This window comes from Mastomys coucha, unplaced genomic scaffold (genome assembly GCF_008632895.1).
Source record: "Mastomys coucha isolate ucsf_1 unplaced genomic scaffold, UCSF_Mcou_1 pScaffold4, whole genome shotgun sequence".
Classification (NCBI taxonomy): domain Eukaryota; kingdom Metazoa; phylum Chordata; class Mammalia; order Rodentia; family Muridae; genus Mastomys; species Mastomys coucha.
Genome location: NW_022196910.1, coordinates 10,755,329 through 10,764,713, shown reverse-complemented (window position 1 = coordinate 10,764,713; position 9,385 = coordinate 10,755,329). Strand labels below are relative to the sequence as shown.

Genomic DNA, 9,385 nt, shown 5'->3' with positions numbered 1-9,385 from the left:
TTTGTTTCTTTGTTTTTTGGAGGGGAAACTGGGAATGGAGAAATTTACATGTAAATAAAGAAAATAATTTTAAAAAAAAGGCAATGGATGGAGCTCTCCTAAGGATTTGATGTATTAGTCTATTGAATAACCACCAGCACCCTGTGATGTACAACCTCTATTGATAAAGGAAGAATCAAAGAAATCAAATCACTTACCCAAAGCAACATGTTAATCATGTCGAACAATGAGTAAGAATAAATCAATCAAACTCTTTGAATGAATCAAAGACCTCTATAGTGGCCCATAAGTTGATCATTATTAAATGTTACATCAGCTATTACACACACACACACACACACACACACACACACACACATACATGCATACATGCAAGAGCGAACACACATGCACAATTAAGTACAAATGTGTAATTCATCTGTGTCATTGGTAACTATAGGAAACAAATAATAGATTCCCAAGCATCCTGGGGGACTGCTGGCCCACGTTGGAAGTCACAATAGTTTAATGCCTAATTGAGCTCTGAGGGTGAGCATTCAGTATGTTGCCTGCCCAACAATCAATCCTTGACTAGCTCTATATACAGTTCCAAGCCATCCTGGTACCATTAGGAATCTAGTGACTTGAGTCTCTTTCAACTAGGGCAGGGGCCACAGGGCAGGTAACCTGGTACTCAGGGGGCTTGTGAAGCGGCCCACAGCCAAGGATAGCTAGCAATGAGGCTCAACATGAAGTTGTAGACTTACTTAAAACATCAGGAGGTGTTTTGATGATAAATAAAAAAAAAAAAACAAGGACAGATGAACTTTTGGTGAAAAGGCTGGACATACCTACAGGGTGTCCCATGTGCATGTCATCAATGAACCAGGAATTTCTCACTGTGCTCTATCTCTTAAAGACACCAGCTCTCAGTACTGCCATTGGGGAACTAATCCTTTAAAACATATGGGCCCTTGGATGACACCCAAACCACATCTAAATCACAGCATCAAGGGGGTGATGAGACAACATATACAGAAAGCAGTCCTAAAGCAAACAAGAACAATGGCTGTGAGAGTCATGGGGGCTAGTGCCCAAATCAAGCAAGGCTGACAGGGCACTGCCAAGGGCTGTAAGGACCAGCAGAGAGCTGCAGACAGCAGAGAGTGAGAGAGAGAGCGCCTTGGAGCAGGACTGATACAGGAAGACTTTCTAGGAAGGGGACTCATGTTCATTGAGTGCCCAGAACCTGCCAAGCTTTGTACTCAGCGTTCCAGAGATTCATCTAGTAAAATACTGCAATATCTCTATGATGGGAGAAATGTCATAGCCATCAGATAGTGAAGGATTAGAGGCCCAGTAGGGAATCCAAGCGTACAGCAGGCATCACTACAAACCAGGAAGAGCTGGGATTTTAACTCAGCCCACCGAAATGAGGACACAAGAAACTTGTCCTCTCCTTCTGAACTCTGAGCTTCTACTGCCGACCCTGATCAGAAGGAGAGCCAGAGTTTGTCCCCATGAACGGACTCTGTCCCCATGCACACCCTCCGCACCCCTTGTTTAAGGGAGCTGTGTGGTCACTGTTCATATCTCCTGTTGTAGCCTCCAGCTAGAGGATGGGCTCCACTTCCTTACCCCAGATGTCCACAGATAGCCTGCAAGGTAGGATGCTGCTGACCAGCATCTCCTATTTATCTCTTCTTTAGAAACTCTCTTTCCTGTCTTGCCAAGGGGGTATACACCTTTAGGTGGGGACTTGTCAGATTTTCTCCATGGTTTTCCCTGATTGCTGCCTGGGAACCCGAGGCTGGCAGCCCAGAGAGGCCTACAAGATGCTTCCCTTGTTAGCAGAGCAAAGGTCTCTGGCATCTCTGAATACACACTGACATGCACATGGGGTGGGAGGGAGACAAATAGAGAACAACAGAGACGAGAGAGGGAGGAGAGTGAGAGCCATGGGTAAGTGATTAAGAGAGATGGAAAGGAACATAGGACAGGAAAAGGTGCAGTTGTTCAGAGCTGGAGAGAAGAGAGATGGGGTAAAGACAGAAAGGAGCCATATGGCCACCAGCAATCCCAGCTTCTTCCAAGGCAATCTCAAGAGAAGAAAAGGGAGGAGAGAGCCAGCAAGCAGCCACACAGCCCTTAGTTCACAAATAGACTTTGCAGTTTGTAGTCAGATCAAGATGTTGACCCAGGGCACTCTGACTTCTGGAGTCAGTTTCTGGTTTCACAGCCACACCCCAAAGATTTCTGTCTGAACCTCAGTTTCCTTACCTATAAACCAGGCTAAGCGAAATGGTTCCACAGAGTTTCTGTGAAGACTGGGTGGGCTATGAGAGCTGGTACAAACTGTTAAGTGCTGTGGAAGGCTCATTGTGGCAGCCTCAGCAGCAGGTTAGAGGACTGTGAGAATCTCCCTGTAGACTGCTTTAAGAACAGTTGGCACCCTTTCCTGAAGGTCAGTGTGACTGGAAACACTAATCCTCGTGTAAAAGTTGCCCAGTCATGCCAGCAGGTCCAGCTGGGCATCTACAAGAAAGGTACTTCAGCTTTCTGGCTCCTTTATAATAACTGATGCACTTCATATTTTAAGGACCCCTTTAGCTTGAAGAAGGGGCAAATCTTTGTTACCTGGGACAAGGAGACCGTGTAGGGCGACCAAGTTATTCATCATGCAGTAAAGGTTTTATGCTCAGACATGAATAAGTATCTCTTCCCATATCATCTTCTCCAGGAAGCCTTCTTGGATTCCTCTAGGCTGGACACAGTGCCTTCTTTAGGCTCACTGACACAAATATGCCATTGTGGGTCCCAGTTTGCCAACTAGACTCTTAGCTCCTGGGGGCAGAGGCCACTTTCCTCATTTCCGGTACTCAATGTTCAGGGCCTGGCACCTGGCAGTGACCCAATGGATGCACAGACACTTGAATGGGACTCAATTTCAGACCACATTCTTTCCCATTAGGCGAGACATTTTCAAGGAGGAAGGGCTGGGCCCAGCCTCAGCTGACGGGGGCTTTGGGAGCAACCTCTGGACAATCTGTGCTGTGCTTTGAAGCCTTTTGGAGAGCCAAGTGAGATTCCAAGGCAGATGAAGGCCAGAGAGGGTGGGAGAGAAGCTTATTGGCTGGAGAGAGCCTGGGTGGGGTGGGGGACAAGAACACTGAACAATCTTAATACCACAGATAATATTTCTCAGGCATTTAGGTTCCACACAATACTCCCACATATTCTGTTTGTTTAATTCTCATAAGAGATGTAAGGAGGGCTGCGTAGGGTTAGTTCAAACCCACTATTTTCCTTTTGGTGTTAGCAGGAAAAGGCTGAGAAAGAATTCCCTCAGTTGTATTTGAGGCTGGATCTTGGATTTTGGATCCAGTGTTTATCCAAGAGGTGGGAAGCGCAGCCTGAGAACCCTGGCTTCTTTCCTGAATTCAGTGTAGTCCTTCTTTAGCCATATATTAAACAAAAGGACACCACTGGAGCTGATATTGATTTTTACCAAGTACCATATTAAAGTGATGTCTTCTCATCTGAGCTGTGACCCCATGAGCTGTTCAACTATTAATCCCATCTTACAGATGAGAAAAATGAGCCTGAGAAGGGACACAAAGCTCAGAAGATTACAAAGTTGGCAAATGGAATCAGTTTCAACCTGAGGACTCAGAGTCTGAGTGTTCCGCTGCCCACCATTCTGCTGAGCTATTTCTGGCAGGAGTTGTAGAGGCATTTTAATCTCACAACATGGCTGCTTTGGTAAAGACCTTCTAAGTCTATATGATTCAGCTAAAATGAAGACATACCCTATATCACAGTGTTATGTGGCTGGAACACAGACATGACCTTAGTACACATTTTAATCTCTAACAATGAAGGTAAGGTTAGTTTGTAGAAGGAAGGAGCCAATTTTGAAAGTGATGTCTAATTGAGAGGCAGACAAAGTGATGAATCAGAGAAAGATTTGCTACAATGAGTCAGGGATAGGATATATCCAACTCACAGGAGAACCATACAGGAAAGAGAGGCTACTTAAGCGCAGTGCAGGGAGAGAGTGTGGTGGTGGTGGTGGGTTGTGTGTGTGTGTTTTACCTGCACAGTTTTGCAAAGACAGATTGCAAAGAGAACAAACTAGACACGCGTGAAGACAGAATGAGCCAGAGAATAAGAAGGAGCCAGAAGATTAGAACATATTGCCAAAGTTAGTATGAGGCCAAGCAGAGTAGTTTAGTGAGAAGCTGAGAGAATCCAGTTTGAACAGTCAGCTTGGAAGATTAGATTGTACAGTCTAGAAGCTTTTAGGCCTGGGCCTAGGGATAGTTACAACAAACAAGGAAACACTCTGTGTTCAGCCCAAATGGTATATTTGCACAGCCTGGGTATAGCTCTCATCTCATCCCATCATCTGATGAAATAAAAGTGAAATTTACAAGGAGTCACTCGTTGGGTAGCCTCCAGTATCCAGTGACAAGTTCATCGTCCACTGCCAGAGGACTTACACATTGTTTGTTGTACTCCCCCAGATTTGGGAGTGTCCTGTCCTGGGTCTTCTGTGGACATGGGCTTCTGGGATTTACCCTTGGTCTTGGCCACAGGAAGGGTGTACTAGTGATTATAATGTATAAAGCTGGGACAGACTGAAGCTAGCTGATCCAAGGTAGGAGAAGGCAGGACTTGCTCTTCTTGGCTTGTGCCCATTATTAGGGGTAAGCCAGCCAGGACACTGACTCCTTGTGGCATTGTCCTCTGCCCCAGCCCCAGGGGTGAGATGTTGGGGCTCAGCCACTTAGAGTTGGAGGGCTGCCGAAACCTGCTCGGCATGCTGGACAATGACGAGATCGTGGGCCTTTGCGACACTTTCACCAACTGCCTGGTGCAGCCTGTGGACTGCCAACATGCCATTCGTGCAATATTAGTGTATAGCCAAAACATAGAAGAACTTCTGAGGCGCAAAAAAGTCCACTGAGAAGTCATATTTAAGTATTTGGCAACACAAGGGGGTGGTTGTACCTCCAACTACTGAAAAACACAATCTTATTTGGTATGCAAAATGTTACTGGGAAGAAAAGTCATCCAAACTGAAGGAGACAGCAGAGCCAGTTACAAAGGCGGAGGACATTCAGCTCTTTGAGCAGCAGGCAAAGGAAGATAAAGAAGCTGAAAAGGTTGATTTTTGTCACTTAGGAGAAGAATTCTGTCACTGGTTCTTTGAACTTCTTAATACTCAGAATCTTTTCTGGGACCACCCCAAGATGAATGGGACCCACAGCACTTCTGGCATGATGTCAAGCTTAGGTTTTATTAGAACACCTCAGAACAAAACATGACAGCCTACCACGGAGCAGAAATTGTGAGCCTTCCCTTATTGTCATTAGTGAAAAAGGAATTTATTTTTCTCAGTCCCAACCTTGATTCCCAAGGACTAAAATGTGTGTCTTCTCCTCATGGATTAGCTATGGTTGGAGTTGCAGGGACCATCCACCGAGGAAATTCTTGTTTGGGCATATTTGAACAAATTTTTGGACTTATCCATAGCCCTTTTGTGGAAAATACTTGGAAAATCAAATTTATCAACCTGAGAATCGTCGGAGGAAGTTCCCTTGCTCCCAGATCATCACTGAAACCATGTGTAACATTTGAACAGAGTGATCTGCAGGCCTTTTATAACGTAATCAGTTTGTGTAATAGCCCTGAAGTAAGACCTAAGTAAGGCAGCTATTGGATAGTGGGACTGGAGATGAGGCATTGTTGAACAAAAAGGAAATGAATTTGCCAAACCCTCTAAAGCATTGAGCACTGTACCTCAGCCTGAAGAAGGTGCAGAAACACAACACTGACCATCTCTAAGCCACTGCAGATGTGAGGAGAACTGACATATTTTAGTTGAAATACCTTTTGGACTACAGACTAATGTGAACACTTGCCTATTTCTACCTGAGTTACAGCAAATGTTCTGAGAACTTATTTCGGTCTACCAAATAAATCCCATTTTAGATATTGTAGATACCTGTGTGCCTTAGAAACTTTAGGTAATATTATCATTTTATTTAGTGACTAGTCTACTAATCGCTGCTTCCAAGTGGCTAATATTATTCATGTTCGTGGCTTATTGGATCTCTTACAAATGCATCTCACTAAAGTGTTGTCAAAAGAAAAGAGCATTTTAAAGATATTTAATATAAAATGTTTTAATTATATAAGATACAAATAGCAGACTTGTTCAAAAAGTCCAATAATTTAGCCTGGGGAGAAAAACTTAGCTGCCCCTTTGAAACTTCTTTTTCAAGTTGCCAGTTCTAGTCCATGCAAATATCTCAAAATCTGCTGCTGAATTACTTTTGGCAAAAAATGCTGTTGTCAACACACACAAACACACACAAACACACACAAACACACACACACACACACACACACAAACACACAAACACACAAAAAAAATGATACAAGGTCTCTACATTGACCTAGTGTCTTGGAACTCATTATATAGAGGAGGCTGTCCTGGAACTCATAGAGATCTGCCTACCTCTGCCTCCAGAGTGTTGGGATTAAAGGCATATACCACCATGCCTGGCAAAAGTATTTTAATTTAATACTTTTTAAAATAAGTATTTTAATTTAAAAGTATTTTAATTAAATATTTTAATAAAAATATTTAAAAGAACATAGCTACAAGGTTAAAAAAAATATAGGTGACCTCAGTGAACACTTCCTTCTCCATTTGTAGCAAAGCGATAATATGAGTCTTATAAGAGGATTAAATAGAACAATATGTTTGTGATGTTACAGTAGCCAGCACACAATACTCAATACTCTGCCATTCAACGGAAGGTGGAACAGGAGAAAGGGTGTGGGACTCAGAGTCAGACAGAGCAGGCTTCCAATTCCAGCTCTGCCAACTATAAGCTTCAGTACTGTACAGACAGCAAGTTTCTGAGCTCCAGTTTTCATAGCAGTAAGACAAGTATACTGACAGCAACCTCTAGGGAAATCTGTAAGCCTGAGAACAAAAGCAGGGTGACTGAATGGAAGACGTTCAACACTGACAGTGGTTGGGTTGCTCTTCCTCTTCCTCTCCTTGAAGAGGTGAATGAGACTGTCATTCATCCAACATTTATGACTGCTGTCTAGCCTGTAAGAGCTGGTCAGTTGTGATCCACCATGATGAGACCCTATGGCTCTCTGTCACTGAGGAGCAGACCAATGGTCACATGACAAATCATGGTGCAGTTTGGAAAGTGCTCAGATGGGATTCCTTACAAAGTGGACTCACTGGCCTTGGAGTGACCAGCTAGGTGGACTCAGGGCTGTTCTTGTACCAGGGTGGAGTAGCAATTGGGTGGCATGGGATCAGCTTAGATGTATATTAACAGAACATCCCTTAGTCTCTGTGCCATATAGCATCTGTGGCTTGTCTTCCCCCGAGCCCCAGCCTTTCAGAGTCATCTTGTGTCATGCCTCTTGCTTAGGGAACAACTTAAACTCCATTCTGGGTGGCATTCTTGGGATCCCTTTCCTGGTCTTTGCATCATGGTTTGCTGAAAACTTTATGACATTCTATCCCTTCATCCCAGTTTTTCTCTAAGTATTGGTGTCTGCTCTGTTACCTTGAACTATCACATGTTAGATGTCTTGGTTCATGGTGCCACAAGACATGGTCATAGGGTAGGTGGCTTATAAGCAGAAGTTGTTCATTTCTCACAGTGCTGGTCTGTGTAGTGCTAGATCACACTGCATATAGACTCGTAAGAGCTACTTCTTTGGTCATAGATGGTGGTCTCCTTTCTGCACTCTCTTGTGGCAAAACTACCTGAAGATCTCTCTGGGATCTCTCTTGTAAGGGCATCGATATCATTCATGGTGTGCTAGGTTAGCTAGGTAGGGAACAGTAATAGATCAAAATCATTTACATATTCAATACAAATTTGATAGTGTGTTTTCAAAAGCATTTCAGTATTGGTCAGTCAAATCTGCTGTGGAGCTTGAAGACAGGGAGGGCCATCTTACTGAAAGCAGGAAATGACAGAAAACAGGCCAAGCAGGCAGCTACAGAGCAGCTTAGAGACAGCTCCGTGCTGGAAAGGCTTTATAAGGAAGAACTTTCAAATATAGTGGTGGGATAGACTGGCGGCAAGGAGGAGGGTGAGGTAAGGAACATACAAGGACTCCAGGGTAGGAAAATTGAGTTTCAGGTGGAATGCTGATCAGATCTCTAGGCAGAGTATATACTCAGGTTCAGGCACAGTTGTGGCTTTTAAAGCCTTAACATTAGTGAGATAAAAAGTGGGTTGAAGCTGGGTCAGGGTGGAAAAGACCTGGTAAGTACTGAGGACTGACGACAGGCCCCAGCCTGAATGAAGAAGTAGTGAAGGGATCTATAACCAGCCTACCAAGGATGAGAGACACATATGGTTTCTCAATTTGGCCATTAGACCATTGAAATAATGGATCCCTCAAACTAGAATTACCCCAAGAACTGCATACTGGGAGAAGTGAAAGCCAAAATCTGGACCCGTTAGAGGAGAAGTTTTTCTCCTACACAGAGAGATTTGCAACTTGTCAGACCACCATTATTTGATCACCTCCTACAGTACATGCTTCAACTTTGATGGGGGCTTAATGAGTTGAACATCTAAACCCAGTCATTTCTGAGGGACTGTATAAATCCAAATTCCCTAGGCAGTGGACATGGTGAGTTCTTTCTAAATGAATCCTTACTGAGAGGACGTCATAATAAGGTAGAGTTTTATTAAGCTGTATGGTCAGTTTCAGGCCTCAGATTTGGTTCATAAATTCTGGCTGTGCTGGGGCTGCTGTTTCTTGATCACCTCCCCTCATCAGTTTAGAGCACACCCCTCCTTTCCCTCTCCAATCAGCTTCCCTCCTTGCTATCCAAATCTCACTCTTTTGTGAGCTCAACTGTCTCACAGAGCCACAGCTGATGTAACACACAGGGCTCTGGGTCCAGTCTCCTTATAAAAGTTTTCATTGCTAGCTTCTAGATTTCTGCCCCCTGGGTTTCTATATACTCCTACCATTTTCTTTCTCTAATGTTTCTCTTTAGCTCATTATGTTATGTAGACCACTAACACTGCCACCATTCTTATTTTCTGCATGCTAATCTCTGCCAGTTCTCTGCTGTTCCGTCCAACTAACTTCATCATAGCCACATTCAATGGGTTGCCTTAACACACTGATTTCATAGATGAACCAGCAACCTCTGCACCTGCCTCATAACTTGGCCTCCTTGGATCCCTGGTTTCTTTGTCAGTAACTTCTGTATTCAGGAGAGGCCCTGAGCTGAGATGGATGTTGGGCAAGGATAAAGTGGCCACAAGAGGTGAGTACCATGCCTGCTCTGGGAGAACACACATGAGGAACACATGAAGGACACATAGAGGACCAT

General features: G+C 44.0%; 1 protein-coding gene and 1 pseudogene across 6 annotated transcripts in view; one reads left to right on the top strand and one right to left on the bottom strand.

Moving 5' to 3' along the window:
* The window catches only part of Syn3 (synapsin III), a 467,567-nt gene that overhangs the window by 203,685 nt on the left and 254,497 nt on the right, over positions 1-9,385 (bottom strand). The gene's annotated exons all lie outside the window — the stretch shown is intronic.
* Positions 4,751-5,775, top strand: LOC116075675 (annotated as a pseudogene).